Genomic DNA, 19,944 nt, shown 5'->3' with positions numbered 1-19,944 from the left:
GTGCTTGTTAATGCTTTCTAACTTAAGCATAATGTAATCCTTCATTTCACAATGTAATTACATCTATTTGCCTTTGACAGACAATTCTTATTCCTGTACATTTTTACATTTTAGTCACTTAGCAGACACTCTTATCCAGAGCGACTTACAGTAGTGAGTGAATACATTTTCGTTCTTTTTCATACTGATCCCACATGGGAATCAAACCCACAACTCTAGCATTGCAAGTGCCATGCTCTACCAACTGTGCCACATGGGAGGATCTGTAACTCAACTAGACTATCTGGCATATTGCTGAATCATCTTTATGGAGTTAGATAAAAAAATGTAACAGGCTTTGTTAATATAGAAATTGCATAGTCTTATCACGGGTCACATGTGAGGTGTGTATATATAATATATACTTAGGCTATATGATAAATATTACCCCACTACTATGATGGTGATGACGATGACCAGATACTCTCAGTAAAACATGTATTGCTCACATATAGATTGCGCCCCACTTCTCTGCCCTTTTCTTAAAGTGTGCACTTGTACATTTCGCATCATGGATTTAACAATGTGCCACATAAAGATCCAGAATGGCCCTGGAGTTGGATAGGGTACCCTCTGATGCACGATTGACATGAGCCAGAAATAGAATTTGACCAAGCCGTGTGCCCTGACATATAATTACAGACCTGACTGTCGTTATTTAAGGTTTCACAACGTCAATTAAATAAGTGTACCGGTGTGACTGTACACCAACAGGTGTACATTTAGACCCCAAGGAGTAAAAATACATGATTTATTTGTAAATATACAGTTGAAGTCAGAAGATTACATACACTTAGGTTGGAGTCATTAAAACTTGTTTTTCAACCACTCCACAAATTTCTTGTTAACAAACTTTAGTTTTGGCAAGTCGGTTAGGACATCTACTTTGTGCATGACACAAGTCATTTTTCCAGTTAGGATCACCACTTTATTTTATGAATGTGAAATGTCAGAATAATAGTACAGATGATTGATAAAAAAATATTTATTTCAGTTTTTATTTCTGTCATCACATTCCCAGTGGGTCAAAAGTTTACATACACTCAATTAGTAATTGGTAGCATTGCCTTTACATTGTTTAACTTGGGTCAAACGTTTCGCGTAGCCTTCCACAAGTGTCCCACAATAAGTTGGGCGAATTTGGCCCATTCCTCCTGACAGATCTGGTGTAACTGAGTCAGGTTTGTAGGCTTCCTTGCTCGCACACGCCTTTTCAGTTCTGCCCACAAATTTTCTATGGGATTGAGGTCAGGGCTTTGGGATGGCCACTCCAATACCTTTGTTGTCCTTAAGTCATTTTGCCACAACTTTGGAAGTTTGGCGTTTGGAAATTGCTCCCAAGGATGAACCAGACTTTTGGAGGTCCACCATTTTTTTTCTGAGGTCTTGGCTGATTTGATTTTCCCATGATGTCAAGCAAAGAGGCACTGAGTTTGAAGGTAGGCCTTGAAATACATCCACAGGTACACCTCCAATTGACTCAAATTATGTCAATTAGCCTATCAGAAGCTTCAAAAGCCATGACATCATTTTCTGGAATATGTAAACTTCTGACCTTCTGGAATTGTGATACAGTGAAATAATCTGTCTGTTCACAATTGTTGAAAAAATTACTTGTGTCATGCACAAAGTAGATGTCCTAACTGACTTGCCAAAACTACAGTTTGTTAACAAGAAATTTGTGGAGTGGTTGAAAACTAGTTTTATTGACTCCAACCTAAGTGTATGTAAACTTCAGACTTCAACTGTGTGTGTGTATATATATATATCCTTCTGAAGTTGTAGGACTTTGTCAAGCAACTGGTTACCAACAAAACAACAACATATAGCATGATTTGTGTTAATATGGAGAAATAAAATCTCTCTTCTTGTAAAAAAGGTAAATAAAATAAAAAGTGCTACTGTTTGACAAAGTGTATCTTTGCCATTTCCAATTTTTGGGAAATGGGTTTGAAATATGTTGCCTCTTTTTAAGGATGCAGGCAGGGGACTTCCTGGATAGTTACTGTTATATTTTCTCCTCTATGCACTGAACTCTGTTGAATTTTACTTCCCAGAACAGCCTTGGCCATCCTCATCTGGATTTGGGTGTCTTTGTCTCAGCTGTGTAGGCTTGGGCTAACCATGGCTTTTGTTTGTTCAATACACAGGGTTAAGTAGGCTAATCTGTTGTAGTTATTCACCAAGTTTCTGTTGACAATCAGATACTGTCACGTTCGTTATACGAATGAGACAAAGGCGCAGCGTGGTAAGCGTACATTCTTCTTTTATTATAAGAACGAACACTGAACAAAATAACAAAACGAACCGTGAAGCTTATATGAGTAGTGCAGACAGGCAACTAAACATAGACAAGAACCCACGAACACAAAAGGTAAAATGGCTACCTAAATATGATCCTCAATCAGAGACAACAATAAACAGCTGCCTCTGATTGGGAACCATATCTGCCATAGACATACATACTACCTAGACCTACAAAAACCCTAGACAATACAAAAACTAGCATACCCACCCTTGTCACACCCTGACCTAACCAAAATATAAAGAAAACAAAGTAAGTAACTAAGGTCAGGCCGTGACAGTACCCCCCCCCCCCCCCCCCCCCCCCCCAAGGTGCGGACTCCCGACCGCAAACCTAAACTTATAGGGGAGGGTCCGGGCGGGCATCTACCCTCGGTGGCGGCTCCGGTTCTGGACGTAGTCCCCCCCCCTCTTTACACTGATCCCTCCGCCTTTGTAGAACCAGACCGTGGATCATTGCCGGAGGCTCTGAACTGCGGATCTTCGCCGAAGGCCCCGGACCGGGGACTGTCGTTGGAGGTCTGTGGAGGTGCACTGGAGGTCTGGTGCGTGGTGCCGGTACTGGCGGTACCGGGCTGGTGACACGCACCTCAGGGCGAGTGCGGGGAGCAGGCACAGGACGTACTGAACTGTGGAGGCGCACTGGAGATCTGGAGCGTAGAGCTGACACAATGCGTCTTGGCTGGATGCTCACTTGAGCCCGGCAAGTGCGGGGCGCTAGCACAGGAACGCACTGGGCTGTGCAGACGCACCGGAGACACAGTATGCAGAGCTGGCGCAGGATATCCTGGTCCAAGGAGGTGTACCGGAGACCAGGAGCACTGAGCCGGCACCCTCCGTCCTGGCTGGATGCCCATTCTAGCCCAGCAAATGTGAGGAGCTGGAATAGATCGCACTGGGCTATGAATGCGAACTGGAGACACCGTGTGCATCTCTGCATAACACGGTGCCCGACCAGTCACACGCTCCCCATGGTAAGCACGAGGAGTTGGCTTAGGTCTCCAACCTGACTCAGCCAATCTCCTCGTGTGCCACCCCCAATTTTTTTTTATTGGGGCTGCCTCTCGGGTTTGTCTCCTAGGTACGACTCCTCGTAATATCGCCGTTCCGCTTTCGCTGCCTCTATCTCCTCCTTAGGAAGGCGATACTCCCCCACCTGTGTCCAGGGTCCTGCTCCATCCAGTATCTCCTCCCAGGTCCATTTCTCCATAAAACGCTGCTCCTCCTTATCACGCTGCTTGGTCCTTTTGTAGTGGGTTCTTCTGTCACATTCGTTATACGAATGAGACCAAGGCGCAGCGTGGTAAGCATACGAACACAGAACAAACTAACAAAATAACAAAACGAACCGTGAAGCTAATATGAGTAGTGCAGACAGGCAACTAGACATAGACAAGAACCCATGAACACAAAAGGGAAAATGGCTACCTAAATATGATCCCCAATCAGAGATAACGATAAACAGCTGCCTCTGATTGGGAACCATATCAGGCCACCATAGACATACATACTACCTAGACCTATAAAACCTCTAGACGAAGAGGAGTAGTATAAAGGATCGGAGGACCAAAACGCAGCGTGGTAAGTGTTCATGTTTTTTAATGAATAACGAACACTGAACAAAACAATAAACGTGAAGTAAATCAAACTGAAACAGTCCCGTGTGGCACAGACACTAACACGGAAAATAAAGACCCACAACTCAAAAGTGAAACCAGGCTACCTAAGTATGATTCTCAATCAGGGACAACGTTTGACAGCTGCTTCTGATTGAGAACCATACTAGGCCGAACACAGAAATCCCAAATTATAGAAAAACGAACATAGACAACCCACCCAACTCACGCCCTGACCATACTAAAACAAAGACATAACAAAGGAACTAAGGTCAGAACGTGACAGGTCAGGGCGTGACCGATACAACATTGTTGTGTGTGTTTTTTTAACAGAACTTCTTGAAGGCAGAAATGAGCAATGACTACCCGGCAATTCTCTGGTTTTAGTTCCTGACATTCGTCATACCTGCAGTTTAAGCCTAGTTTCTGTCAGCAGGCTTGTGGTTTCACTGTCTCCCAGCTGTGGAGTGTGACAGAGCCACACAGCATAGGTTTTAGCAACACTATTCCACCCTGTACAAAACCAATTCTGTTCCAGTTATGTTCTATCAGGTTGTGTTTTGATGATACATTTCTTCTCTTAATCTCATCCATTTCAAAATCTTATACATTGCTGAGTGATGTCATTCACAACATACGCACAGGAGGGTTATTATTTTTTTAGCCCAGTGGATCGAAAGTCTTACACCTCTATGGTTTATTAAGCCTAAATGTTTCTGACTTTATATAGTCACCCATCTATAATTCAAATGTCAAAGATACTGTGAGTCAAGAGTAAAACCATTAGGGGTTAGATGCATCTTCTTTAGACCACCAACTGACTGTAAACAAAACAGTATTGTATAGCTTCTAATATAGAGCTGTAAAATCAAGCTAAATCCGATATTTTAGAAGACTTAGTGAACATGGGGAATACAAGTGTAAATGTATGGTTGAACGCTTTCATATCAGCAAATGGCAGATGCATCATTGATTTGGCACATTTACACAAGAGAATGACAACACAATGCCCCATTAACACTCTTCAAGTGGATAGTTTTAAGAGGAACTGAGGCAAATGATTTATATCGCTTTGTCAATATTGATCTGTGTCAGAGATAATAGAGCATGAATCATCCAAGTATTTTCAGTTCCTAATCTTTAACTCTGCTCATCAGAGAAGAGACACAGGGGAATGAGTCATACTGTAGGTAACCTACTGCTGCCACTGCTACCGAATCCATAGGCAAAGTTCATACTACCAACGTCCTTACTGGGCGATGACAGACGGTCTATTTATGTTCTTTGGTTGTTTAGGGGTAATGAGTAAACTAGATAGGTGGTAGTAGAGTAGGGGCTTGAGGGCACACACTTAATATGTTGTGAAATTTGTTGAAAATGTATTGTAATGTTTTTCAAAATGTATAACTGCCTTAATTTTGCTGGACACCAGGAAGAGTAGGTGCTGTCTTGGCAGCAGCTAATCTGGATCCATATTAAATACAAATACATAATAGAACATTAAAAAAAATATGTGATTAACTACACAGGCCTTTGAATGGACACAAATTTACATTTACATTTGACATTATTTTATGTAATGTACACAAACAAGCCTTAAGGTAATTGTATAACTAAGAGATGGTGTTGACATGTGAACCTCCCATAATTAATTTAATTGGTTTACTGATAATATGCAACAAAACCTGTTGAGCACTTGCACGCTGGGGTGGCTACCATTTAGGAGCTTTGATGTCTTCCTTCGCACATTGAGTTTCAACTGAAAGGCTAATAGAGGAGGACTCTGTTTCTGTGTCTAACTTGAGCTAATGACAAATACAACAAATATGAGTTGTAACACAACTGTTGTGTGATATGCATTGTTTATACAGCCTGAGTGTCTTGGTTGTAGACAGTTGGTACAGTTTTACTTGATTGATCAGTTCTTCTAAGTATTCTTATTATTTACAATATTGTTTGTTGACAATGTGCATGTCTGACAAATATTCCTTCTATATACTAAGGTACTTTTTCATTCATATCGATAGAATCCCAGTGCTCAGGATCATTTCTGTACTGCAAATCTTATCCAGAGGATAGTGGTAGAGAGTGAAAGAGGTATGAGGCATTATCATCAAGATATGAGCCAACAGGCCTTTTTAAATGCAAATATTGGAATGCCATTTAATCATGTCCTCTTCAGCTCTCTTTTCGTTGTCTCTTTTGTTCAGCAGTGGATATGTGGATCCTAAGGCAAATGTCATCATTCACATTTGATGAGCTGAGAATAACAACTTATTTTATTTAACCTTTATTTAAATAGGCAAGTAATTTAAGAACACATTTTATTTTACAATGACGGCCTACCCCGGCCAAACCCTCCCCTAACCCGGACGACGCTGAGCCAATTGTGCGCCACCCTATGGGACTCCTGATCACCGCAGGTTGTGATACAGACTGGATGGAACCAAGGTCTGTAGTGACGCTTCTAACACTAACATGCAGTGCCTTCGACCACTGCACCACTCGGGAGCCCTTAAAACTTTGGCTCACACTTTACTTGAAGCACCTTTTAATTAAGTGCTATATTGCCATCCGAACATATTCTTATAGAGCATTATTAATCTGTTATATATTCACAATACAACAAAGCCTCTTACGCCTTTATTGCTTTAGTACAGTGTTACAGTGGTCTATTACTGTATTATAAGATGTAGGCGATATAACACTAGGTAAAAGGCAGTGGCATGTATTCATGGATACCAAGGAAAGCCAGGCTTCCCACAAAAATTGACCAAGGAAAAAAACATATAAAATAATGTGTCTTTCACCTCTCTGTGTTCAAATTAGTGGATTTGGCTATTTCAGCCACACCTGTTGCTGACCGGTGTATAAAATCGAGCACACAGCCATGCAATCTCCATTGGCAGAAGAATCGCCTCAATGAAGAGCTCAGTAACTTTCAAGGTGGCACCATCCATAGGATGCCACCTTTCCAACAATCCAGTTCGTAAAATTTCTGCCCTGCTAGAGCTATCCCGGTCAACTGTAAGTGCTGTTATTGTGAAGTGGAAATGTCTAGGAGCAACAACGGCTCATCCGCAAAGTGGTAGGCTACACAAGCTCACAGAACGTGACAGCCGAGTGCTGAAACGTGTAGCGTGTAAAAACCATCTGTCCTCAGCTGCAACACTCCCTACTGAGTTCCAAACTGCCTCTGGAAGCAACGTCAGCACAATAACTGTTTGTCTGGAGCTTCATGAAATGGGTTTCCATGGCCGAGCAGCCTCACACAAGCCTAAGATTACCATGCACAATGCCAAGGGTCGTCTGGAGTGGTGTAAAGCTTGCCGCCATTGTACTCTGGAGCAGTGGAAACACGTTCTCTTGAGTGATAAATCACTCTTCACCATCTGGCAGTCTGACGGATTAATCTGGGTTTGGCGGATGACAGGAGAACGTTACCTTTCTGAATGGATAGTGCCAACTGTAAAGTTTGATGGAGGAGGATTAATGGTCTGGGGCTGTTTTTCATGAGTCCCTTTGTTCCAGTGAAGGGAAATCTTAACACTACAGCATATAATGCCATTCTAGACGATTCTGTGCTTCCAACTTTGTGGCAACAGTTTAGGGAAGGCCCTTTCCTGTTTCAGCATGACAATGCCCCCGTCGGGTTATGTGTGGAAGAACTTGACTTGCCTGCACAGAGCCCTGACATCAACCCCATTGAACACCTTTGGGATGAATTGGAACGCCGACTAAGCCATGCGTAATTGCCCAACATCAGTGCCCGACCTAATTAATGCTCTTGTGGCTGAATGGAAGCGCCTGCAGCAATGTTCCAACATCTAGTGGAAAGCCTTCCCAAAAGAGTGGAGGCTGTTATAGCAGCAAAGGGTGGACCAACTCCATATTAATGCCCATAATTTTTTAATTAGATGTTTGACAAGCATGTGTCCACATACTTTTGGTCATGAATTGTATTTCATGGAAAAAGCATTTGAGCAAGTGAAATAGCACCCCTCTGTTTCTATATGTGTAGGCCATCTATCTGATGCTGTCTGGTTATAAAGCATGTGACATTGTTGCCGCCCGTAGCATTGCATGCAAGGGGAGCCACCGAGCATTTGGCCTCCCTTGATTAAAATAAAAACATAAAATAATGGCTGATCAGCGTTGAGCTAAACTGAGTGAGCTCAACTGTGAATGGTCCTAGTGCACCAAAAAAAAGTGTCAAGGGATGCCAGTTTGGATTTGGTTTCACTCCGATCACATCGCTTCAAGAGAAATACGTCATTGACAAAAGCAACTTGAATTGTTGCATCTTGTTGTGTTGTTTCCCTCCGGTGTCTAGCTAGCTAGATAAAATTGGCCTTTTCCTAAATTAGTTATGGATGGAGATAGGGATTTAGATTTATGGTTTTACTTAATTCTCCTTACTGGCCAATGATTATAACAGCGATTCTGATCCAACCATAAATTCATACATGGACTGCGAGGATGGAAGTTCAATAGTTACAGTATGTAGCTAGATGTAGAAGGCTAATGTTGCCATGAAAGGAAGTTAAGCTAGCGAGCAAGAATTTTAGCCAGGTAGCCTAGGACAACAACAAATAAAAGCCTGTACTGTATGTTAGTCATAGACTGTTTCGTCAACATGAAAGAGAGGATGGCATTGGCATTTCTCTACAAGTAAGGTGAGTCAACATGTTTTTCTACTTGCATGCATGCGCACACACACACACACACACACACACACACACAAACAAATCAGAACCATGTACAACCACATAATATTTAGCAAACATTGATTTGATTAAATTGTTTTTGGTATCTTTTAGTTGTCACTGTACTAGACTAAGCACAGGGGATTTGATGATGTTGAAGTCGAAATGGTGCTGGAATAGTGGAGGCAGCTCCTGTTTTCTTTGTGACTGGCGGTAACTCTCAATGGTTCTAAATCAATAGTTGTTCAGTAGTCCGAAAAAGTCTTAAACATTAACTTGCTTGACCATGCTGAAGATCATGTAACTGTTTGTTACATACAATATACTTTGTGGACTTCAATGGACAGAGTTTGCTCTCCGGCTTTGTGATGACACAAAGGTGTGGTTTATTTTATTCTGCCACTCTGTCTTCTTGTTATCTCGACCTTAGGCCTATATACTAACAGGCATATGAACTAATAGATTATAGAGCAAACAATACAATTAGTACAACACAGGTTGTAATATGGCTTTTTTATTGGTTTGGCTTCCCCAGTGATTTTACCCACGTACCGCTACTGGTAAAAAGGTGCTTCAAGTAAAGTGTAACCCAACATGGTTCTTTCCTCTATTTGAACTGTAGTTGTATAGAGGTTGTACAGAAAACATGTTAACTTGTAGCAACTTCTAGAGGCCTCAGTACAAAAACATCTATGTACCTTTAGAAGATTCTGTCCAGATGTCAATTATGAGATATGGGGATTGAGGTAATATCAGAAACTCAGGTTTCAGGTTGAGGTGTTTTGGAAAGCATCCCAGTGGCATGAAGATATCTAGAGCACTGAAGAAATTAAAGGGACATGCCCTCTGCAAAGTTTAAACATTAAGGGGGCTTAATTCAAATTCATCCTTGTGTAAATGTGAGAGTTTGGTATACAGTTGTTCTGAGTGTGAGTGGCTATAGGTTGCCATGTGAAAGTTCACCTAAAACCAAGACAACAAAAGCCCACATGGTTATACAGTAGATTAACCTAATAGAGCTGTCAATTAGAGGATGTGGTAACATTCGAGTTACCTTTTAAGGTTGAAACCTCCAATAGATGCTATTGTAGCCACCATGAATGTTAATTAAATGTCATTGTTTTGTTTATGAACCGAAATACTGTCAACAATGGAAGTTATTGTTTTCATCTTTACATATCGCACCACCTCATCTGATGTAACGGGCATGATGTATTCTCCTTAAATATTTTACTTTACTGTAATACATTTGTTAGATACTGTATATTTGCTATACTGTACACTTAAGCCTACTCCTGATAGCACTGTGGGAAAGCTTTCAGCAAGCACAGAGAACTATATTTGGCCCGACAGCAGTGACCTCCTGTGGTGTAATGTGTGAAAAAAGGTTTTATGATGGAAGTACTCATGGGAAATGGAGTCGTTTACAGGTCAGTGTTACAAGCACTGGGATATGTAGCTCATGAAATGAGTGGGGTTTGACATGGGGAGGATAAATAGGTTGAGAGGATGATGTTGGGCTTTGAATAGCCTTGAGGGGTGGGTCAGTGGGGTGGGTCAGTATAGAACACCGTTCGGGTCTTTACGTGTCAAACATTTACACATCAAATAATACTCTTTGATAAGTCAAATAACACTTCAAATAAGCTTTTTAATTTGAAGCGCCAATTAACAATGTTATATTAACGAATGTGTGCTCTAAATTTGCATTCGCAAGCCAAGCGTAACCACTACGGTCCGTAGCACTGTCAAAGCTGGATTTATTTAGTAAAAAAGCTGCAAACAGCCTCTACAATGTGTTTACAATACCGTGCTGGTAATATGCCACCATTTGTTCAACCGAACAATACACATAAAAATACAGAACACTGTGTATTTACTGATGGTGTTTAATTAGGTTTTCTGGACATAAAGGGCATCCCACAGGGATCGTTTCTTGGTCAAATGATTGTATCTATGTACATCTACAATAGTGGTTTATCTGTAAAAAAAACATATATATATATATATATACTTTTATCTGTATGCAGGTGACACTGTGATGTATGCTATTGCTCCCACAGGCTCTGTCAGAGATTCAATCTGCCTTTATTGCCCTGCAGAAATACTTTGTTGACTGAAATTGGTACTTAATGCAGATTGGATACTTTGAATGGTGCCCTCAATGACTGTGTCCCTGCTGGGCATCTGGATTGAGAGCTTCTATCTTTCCAAAACATGTGAATGACTGAATTGTGGCATTTAACATTCAGAGGTAAACCTCTAGACCTCAGATTGTCCCTCTCAGGCCCCAGGACTTCGTGTGCCGAACCTGCCCGTGCGCCTGGGCCCCAGGTCCCTGGGCAACGGGAGTTGCCACTGATCCCTACCTAAAAGGTGAATGATTTCCTCGAACCAAGCATGTCTGGGCCGACAGGGAGCCACAAGAATCAATGATAAACCCTCTTGGTACACCTTTTCCAACATGGGCTGAATCAGAACCCCTGCCAGAAATATATAAAGGAGCATCCGAGGCCACTGGTGCTCAAGAGCAACCATTCCCAACTAGGCTATCTGGTCCTTAATCGAGAAAAATAGACAACACTGTGTGTTTTCTTGCGATCTGTAAAGATCTTCGTCGGCCCTGCCAAACCTCTTGCCCATATCTGGGCAACCACCCAGGGGTGTAGTCTCCACTCCTGAGGATGAGGGCCCCCGTTGCATAGTAGATTTGCACCCAAGTTGAGACAACTGGGAACATGCGTCACCTGAAGTGAGAGCAAATGCTCACTGATACACAGCAACAAGGAGTGAGCCATGGTGAGAAGGGGAGGGACCGAATCCCCCCCTGCCTGTAGATGTATGACACCGTTGTCGGATCTGACTGGCACATGCTGGCCCGACAAACACGGGAGGAGGTGCCTGAGCATTAAGTACAAGTTCCAAGTAATTGATATGTCGAGCAAATCAAATGACATTTTATTTGTCACATGCGCTGAATACAACACTGCAATATACCTTACAGTGAATGCTTACTTACAAGCCCTTAACCAACTATGCAGTTGTAAGTGTTTAGTAAAAAAATAGATGAGTCAAAAATAAAAGTAATTAAAGAGCAGTAGTAAAATAACAATAGCGAGGCTATATACCGGTACAGAGTCAATGTGCGGGGGCACCAGTTAGTCAAGGTAATTGAGGTAATATTTACATGTAGGTAGAGTTAAAGTGACTATGCATAGATAATAAACAGAGACTAGCAGCAGCGTAAAAGAGGGGGCGGGGACATTGCAAATAGTCTGGGTAGCCATTTGAATAGCTGTTCAGGAGTCTTACGGCTTGGGGGTAGAAGCTGTTAAGAAGTATTTTGGACCTAGACTTGGCGCTCTTGCACTGCTTGCCGTGCGGTAGCAGAGAGAACAGTCTAAGACTAGGGTGGTTGGAGTCTGACTATTTTTAAGGCATTCCTCTGACACCACCTGGTATAGAGTTCCTGGATGGCAGGAAGCTTGGCCCCGGTGATGTACTGGACAAAGGGAAGTGGGTGTGGACTGAGAACAGTGGGAAAGACAAACAAGTAATCACTACACAGTTGATAATTATATTAATTTAAATGCTAATCCTTTGCACATGAACACTCACTCATTCGGGAATAACTGCAATCCAATATATATTTACGCTCAATGTGTCATCATGATCTCTGTTGGAATTGTCCGTCTGTCTGTTGGAGAGTTCGTCGGAGTGTCTCTCTCTCTGCTCCCCTGGAGATCAAAGTCTTTCGTGGTTAGAACATCATTTGACATAATTTCTAGCTGCAGACTAGTAATTAGTATCTAAGATTTGCTCTTATTCTGTTGGGATCGATAGTCTCAGAGTTAACTATTTCCACCCTTGTAGCCAATGCTCCACGTGGTATGGTTAGGAATTCAACATCCATTCCAACCTTAGCGGACACTGAGGTTTTTGTGGTCTGAAGTTGATTTCCTCAGGAGTTTTTTTTTCTTCGTAACTGTAGAAAAGGGCAGTTCCATGATGCCAGATCATGTCTGTGCTCACGGGGGTGGGCCAAGGACTTAGTTAAACTTTAAAGGGAATACAATTCTTTCACATTAAAGGTTTAACATATTACATCATTTCACAAATAGTTTAATCTATACTCATTCATTTTATACAAGAATTAGATGCAAACCCCGTAATTGAGAAATGTACATATTCAGAGACATAGTCGTGTTTTTCCTGTCCTCTCTGAGGTCACCAAAGGAAACACACTCGTCACCCTTAAGTGTCCACGGACCATTCCCACCTCCTCACAAGTGGACATTTTATATAAAATCCCCATTTTGGGGATTTAGGAGTTTGCCATGTGAAATCCTTTGTTCTCTCGGTGTTTCTTTCTGCGTGGCCAGGGGGAGAGAGTCTCCTCCAGGAATTTACGACCTGAGATAACAGAATTTGGGTGTAGGAGAGGGAGAAGGGTAACCCACTAGCTATAAAAAAAAAGGGCCACTTCATGACAACACTGAATAGCATAGGTGTTCCTTTTGTCTAGGTGTGAAAGGGCAGTGTGGAGTGCAATAGAGATTGCATCATCTGTGGACCTGTATGCAAATTGGAGTGGGTCTAAGGTTTCTGGGATAATGATGACCAACCTTTCAAAGCACTTCATGGCTACAGATGTGAGTGCTACAGGTTGGTAGTCATTTTTTATTTTACCTTTACTTAAGTAGGAAAGTCAGTTAAGAACATTCTTATTTTCAATGAAGGCCTAGGAACAGTGTGTTAACTGCCTTGTTTGGGCAGAACGACAGATTTTTATCTCGTCAGCTCGGGGGTTCGATCTTGCAACCTTCCGGTTACAAGTCCAACGCTCTAACCACTAGGTTACCTGCCACCCCATTTAGGCAGGTTACCTTATTATTCTTGGGCACAGGGACTATGGTGGTCTGGTTGAAACATGTTGGTATTACAGACTCAGTCAGGGAGAGATTGAAAATATCAGTGAAGACACTTGCCAGTTGATCAGTGCATGCTCGGAGTACATGTCCTGGTAATCCTGCGGCCTTGTGAATGTTGACCTGTTTAAAGGTCTTAAACACATCGGCTGCGGAGAGCGTCGTCCGGAACAGCTGATGCTCTCATGCATGTTTCAGTGTTACTTGCCTTGAAGTGAGCATAGAAGTTATTTAGCTCGTCTGGTAGGCTTGTGTCATTAGCCAGCTCTCAGCTGTGCTTCCCTTTGTAGTCTGTTATAGTTTGCAAGCTATGCATCGGAGCTGGTGTATTACGATTCGATCTTAGTCCTCTATTGAGGTTTTGCCTGTTTGATGGTTCGTCAGAGGGCATAGTGGAATTTCTTATAAGTTTCCAGGTTAGAGTCCCACTCCTTGAAAGCAGCAGCTCTACCCTTTAGCTCAGTACAGATGTTGCCTGTAATCCATAGCTACTGGTTGACGTATGTCTGTAAAGTCACTGTGGGGATGACGTAATCGAGGCACTTATTGATGAAGCCAGTGACTGATGTGGTGTACTCCTCAATGCCATCGTAAGAATCCCGTAAAAAATTCCAGTCTGTGCTAGCAAAACAGTCCTGTAGCTCAGCATCTGCTTCATCTGACCACTTTTTTATTGAGTCACTGGTGCTTCCTACTTTCATTTTTGCTTGTAAGCAGGAATCAGGAGGATATAATTAAAGTCAGATTTGCCAAATGGAGGGCGAGGGATAGCTTTGTACGCGTCTGTGGAGTAAAGGTGGTCTAGAGTTTTTTTCCCCCCTGGTTGCACATTTAACATGCTGGTAGAAATGAGGTAAAACTGATTTAAGTTTCCCAGCATTAAAGTCCCCGGCCACTAGGAGTGCCGCCTCTGGATGAGCGTTTTCCTGTTTGCTTACGGCAATATACAGCTCAGCTGAGTGCAGTCTTAGTGCCAGCATTGATCTGTGGTGGTAAATAGACAGCTACGAAGATTATAGATGAAAACTCTCTAGGTAGATAGTGTGGTCTACAGCTTATCATGAGATACTCTAACTCAGGCGAGCAAAACTTCGAGACTTCCTTAGATATTGTGCACCAGCTGTTGTCTACAAACATACATACAGTGCCTTGCGAAAGTATTCGGCCCCCTTGAACTTTGCAACCTTTTGTCACATTTCAGGCTTCAAACATAAAGATATAAAACTGTATTTTTTTGTGAAGAATCAACAAGAAGTGGGACACAATCATGAAGTGGAACGACATTTGAAATATCCAATAAATGTCGTTCCACTTCATGATTGTGTCCCACTTGTTGTTGATTCTTCACAAAAAAATACAGTTTTATATCTTTATGTTTGAAGCCTGAAATGTGGCAAAAGGTCGCAAAGTTCAAGGGGGCCGAATACTTTCGCAAGGCAATGTAGACCACAACTTTTTGTCTTACCAGATGCTGCTGTTCTATCCTGCCGATACAGTGTATAACCTGCCGGCAGTATGTTATTCATGTCGTCGTTCAGCCACGACTCGGTGAATCATAAGATATTAAAAATGTTTATGTCCCGTTGGTAGAATATACGTCCACTTTATTATCCAGTGATTGTACGTTGGCCAATAGTACCGATGGCAAAGGCAGATTAGCCACTTGTCGCCGGATCCTAGAAGGCACCCCATTCTCCTTCCGCAAAACCTCAGTCTCTTTCTCAAATCAAATCAAATTTGCGAATGATGGTGACGAGGGCCTGTTTGGGTGTCTGGAGTAAAATCCTTCTCGTCCGAGTCATTAAAGAAAAATGATTTGTCCAGTTCAAGGTGAGCAATCGCTGTTCTGATGTCCAGAAGCTCTTTCGGTCATAAGGGACGGTAACAACAACATTATGTACAAAACAAGTTACAAACAATGAGCCCATAAAACAACAGCCATCCCCTCCGGCGCCATCTTTAGAGTTATTAATGTGACTTCAGTTGTTCTACAAACGTTGGGCTATATGTTTAGATTTTTTATACATTGTAAGGCTGCATGATAGGACTCTAATGTGTCTGTCTTCACTTGTAGCCTGTGCCAAAAACCCAATCACCTGATTGAGAGCAATGTGAGTGAGAGATGATTAGGAGCGCGCTGGAGAAGGTCACAACGGCCATTGGCTGCAAAATACATGGATTTTTTTAGGGTGCATAGCAGCCACACAAAGGGGATGCCATCGTTAAATTCTAGGTGTGCTTGTCAAATTGGGAATGAGAGTGTGTACCGCCTGCGCAAAAAACAAAGCAGAGCTCATGCCTTTCAAGCAATTTAAAAAAAAAATATATATATATTTTTTTTGCCCAACGTTTGTAGAAAGACTAAAGTTATATTCATATCTCTAAATTAAGCATATTCAGCTTTGTTCAATTGTATTCTTCATACTATAAAATAATGCCACGGGATTCTAATCAAATTTTGTCCGCTAAAATGAACAGCCATTTGGCATAGTGAAGAGGGTTAAACCAAGGCCTCATACCTTTTAAAGGGTTAATAAATTGTGTTATGATAAACTGTGAGGTCTCCTCTTCAGGAGATCTCTGTGTGTTTAACCCGTTTTGAGTGTTGTGCCCTTCAGACACTGTCAGAAGACGGGAACAGTCTACAGTACATACTACTCCTGTCTGGAGATCTGAGATTCTGAGAAATACTGACTGGTTTTCTGAGAACACAAGGCTACTGCAGGCCTGATGAAAACAGCCACCTGTCAGAAGATGCTTGGACTAGTTCACCTTATTATGACTCTATACTTGTGATGAAATGTCAAGTTGCGGTCAAACCCACTTCAGAGCTTTTAATTGCTGATAAGATGGTTGCTGCTGTCAGGGGAAGGTTAGATTTATTAAAATGTTGTTGCCAGGGAAACTCATGCAAGGAGGACTGGGAGAGGCTATATGAGTTACATAATGTCTTAGACATTTTGCAGAACCTGGGGAGAGCTATCATGTACTGTACTCTGTACCAACTTCTGCCTACAATTGTATTACTAAAGGAGTATTTTAAAACTTAGTCTGTGTTTCCTTTCCATTACTAATGTATGTTTGATAATCATATTGACCTGATAATTTGTTTAAGAAATTGACCAACAATAGCCAGATCAGGACCTAACATAAGGACAACTCAGAGGATGCTATTCTGTTCTTCTGAAAGAGACTATATTTTCTTCATGTCATGCTTCTTTAGACCTGTCCAAAATAAATAGTGGATTTATTGTGATGGTCTAGGCTATATTACATGGATTTATTATACTTTAAAAAAATGTAGATGCAAAGGCTATGTGTGGAAGCCAAAAGATGCTAAATGTGTTTGTTAATTAACGTTCAATTACCGTGAGACCAACAGTTATTAGCTTGACAATCACCGGCTGAGGAAATTTTGTGACCACCGCAGCCCTAGTCCTAATCACTCAGGGAACTGAACTGGCTTCCAGTTGATCTCCGGATGGTGCAGATCAAACTGTTGATGGTTTTTACATTTATACATGGACTTTCCCTAAGTTACTTGTCTCATAGCCATCACACTATAGCCAGTGTTGCCAATATCAGACCACTGCGCTATAGGACAACTGGGCAACTGGGTACTGGACTTCCTGACGGGCCGCCCCCAGGTGGTGAGGGTAGGCAACAACATCTCCTCCCCGCTGATCCTCAACACTGGGGCCCCACAAGGGTGCGTTCTGAGCCCTCTTCTGTACTCCCTGTTCACCCACGACTGCGTGGCCACGCACGCCTCCAACTCAATCATCAAGTTTGCGGACGACACAACAGTGGTAGGCTTGATTACCAACAACGACGAGACGGCCTACAGGGAGGAGGTGAGGGCCCTCGGAGTGTGGTGTCAGGAAAATAACCTCACACTCAACGTCAACAAAACTAAGGAGATGATTGTGGACTTCAGGAAACAGCAGAGGGAACACCCCCGGAGAGGGTAGCAAGTTTTAAGTTTCTCGGCATACACATCACAGACAAACTGAATTGGTCCACTCACACAGACAGCATTGTGAAAAAGGCGCAGCAGCGCCTCTTCAACCTCAGGAGGCTGAAGAAATTTGGCTTGTCACCAAAAGCACTCACAAACTTCTACAGATGCACAAGCGAGAGCATCCTGGCGGGCTGTATCACCGCCTGGTACGGCAACTGCTCCGCCCTCAACCGTAAGGCTCTCCAGAGGGTAGTGAGGTCTGCACAACGCATCACCGGGGGCAAACTACCTGCCCTCCAGGACATCTACACCACCTGATGTCACAGGAAGGCCATAAAGATCATCAAGGACATCAACCACCCGAGCCACAGCCTGTTCACCCCGCTATCATCCAGAAGGCGAGGTCAGTACAGGTGCATCAAAGCTGGGACCGAGAGACTGAAAAACAGCTTCTATCTCAAGGCCATCAGACTGTTAAACAGCCACCACTAACATTGAGTGGCTGCTGCCAACACACTGACACTGACTCAACTCCAGCCACTTTAATAATGGGAATTGATGGGAAAATATGTAAATATATCACTAGCCACTTTAAACAATGCTACCTTATATAATGTTACTTACCCTACATTATTCATCTCATATGCATACGTATATACTGTACTCTATATCAACGACTGTATCCTTATGTAATACATGTATCACTAGCCACTTTAACTATGCCACTTTGTTTACATACTCATCTCATATGTATATACTGTACTCGATACCATCTACTGTATCTGCCTATGCTGCTCTGTACCATCACTCATTCATATATCCTTATGTACATATTCTTTATCCCCTCACACTGTGTACAAGACAGTAGTTTTGGAATTGTTAGTTAGATTACTTGTTGGTTATTACTGCATTGTCGGAACTAGAAGCACAAGCATTTCGCTACACTCGCATTAACATCTGCTAACCATGTGTATGTGACAAATAAAATTTGATTTGATTTGATTTGATTAGGAGCATGGCTGGAAAAAGCTCCTTCCTTATTAAGACTGGTGCAGAGGAATGGAATGGTGTTCCAAACAATATTAAATCCTTCACTACGCTAGGTAAGTTTTAAGATAAACCTTAAGAAATGGTTTATGGGCAAAATGCTTTAAAACGGCAAAGGTTAAAAGTAAAGTATGATCTAGTAATTCACAACAATACACACATCTAAAAGTAAAAGAATGGAATTAAGAAACATAAATATTAAGTTGCATTGACTAAAATACAGTATATACATATGAAATTAGTAAAACAGTATGTAAACATTAATGTGACTAGTGTTCCATTATTAAAGTGACCAGTGATACCATGTCTATGTACATAGTGCAGCAGCCCTAAAGTGCAGGGTTGAGTAACCGGGTAGTAGCCGGCTAGTGATGGCTATTAAACAGTCTGACGGCCTTGAGATAGATAATAAAAAACAGCTTCTCAGTCCCAGCTGTGATGCACCTGTACTGACATCGCCTTGTATTTGTAAATGCACTGGATGCCCATTAGCTGCCAAGGCAGCAGCTACTATTTCTGGCGTCCGGCAAAATTAAGGCAGTTATACAATTGTAAAATCATTACAATTCATTCATTACAGAATTCAAAAGACACAAGACATGCCACAAGAGGTCTCTAGGTGTTTATTTCGCCTTTGCAGAAGGCAGGAATCGTGGTAACAGACAGGCAATGGTCATACACAGGTAGGCAAACAGGCAGAGCTAGGAAAAGCCTTAATAGAGTCAAAACCAACAATACCTCACAAAGGCACAAACAGAATGAGCTGAACTAAATAAGGAGCTGATGAGACCAGGTGAGTAACTAACACAGGTGAAATGAATGAAGAAAAATGAAAGACAGGGCTATGTTCAAGAACACAAAGAAAAAGGGCTACGTTCAAGAACATAGCAAAACAGAACACAAGGTTGACTAAGAAAATAAATACAGAACCTTACAGTATTGTAATGTTTATAAAATTGTATAAACTGCCTTCATTTTGCTGGACCCCACGAAGAGTAGCTGCTTCTTTGGCAGCAGCTAATGGGGATCCATAATAAATATAAGTACAACACACTAAATGTGTGCCCTCTGGGCCATACTCCACTACCACAAATCTACAACACAAAATCCATGTGTACATGTGTGTGTGTGTATAGTGCGTTTGTTATCATGTATGTGTATGCATGTGCCTATGTCTGTGTTACTTCACAGTCCAAAGTGTTCCATAAGGTGTATTTTTATGTTTTTTAAATCTTTAAATCTTATTCTACTGCTTGCATCAGTTACCTAATGTGGAATAGATGTCCATGTAGTCATGGCTCTATGTAGTACTGTGCGCCTCCCATAGTCTGATCACACCTGAT

This window comes from Oncorhynchus mykiss, chromosome 7, assembly GCF_057628025.1.
Source record: "Oncorhynchus mykiss isolate SJ-2025 chromosome 7, ASM5762802v1, whole genome shotgun sequence".
Lineage (NCBI taxonomy): Eukaryota > Metazoa > Chordata > Actinopteri > Salmoniformes > Salmonidae > Oncorhynchus > Oncorhynchus mykiss.
The sequence above is the reverse complement of the archived record's forward strand: the minus strand, read 5'-3'. Positions refer to the sequence as shown.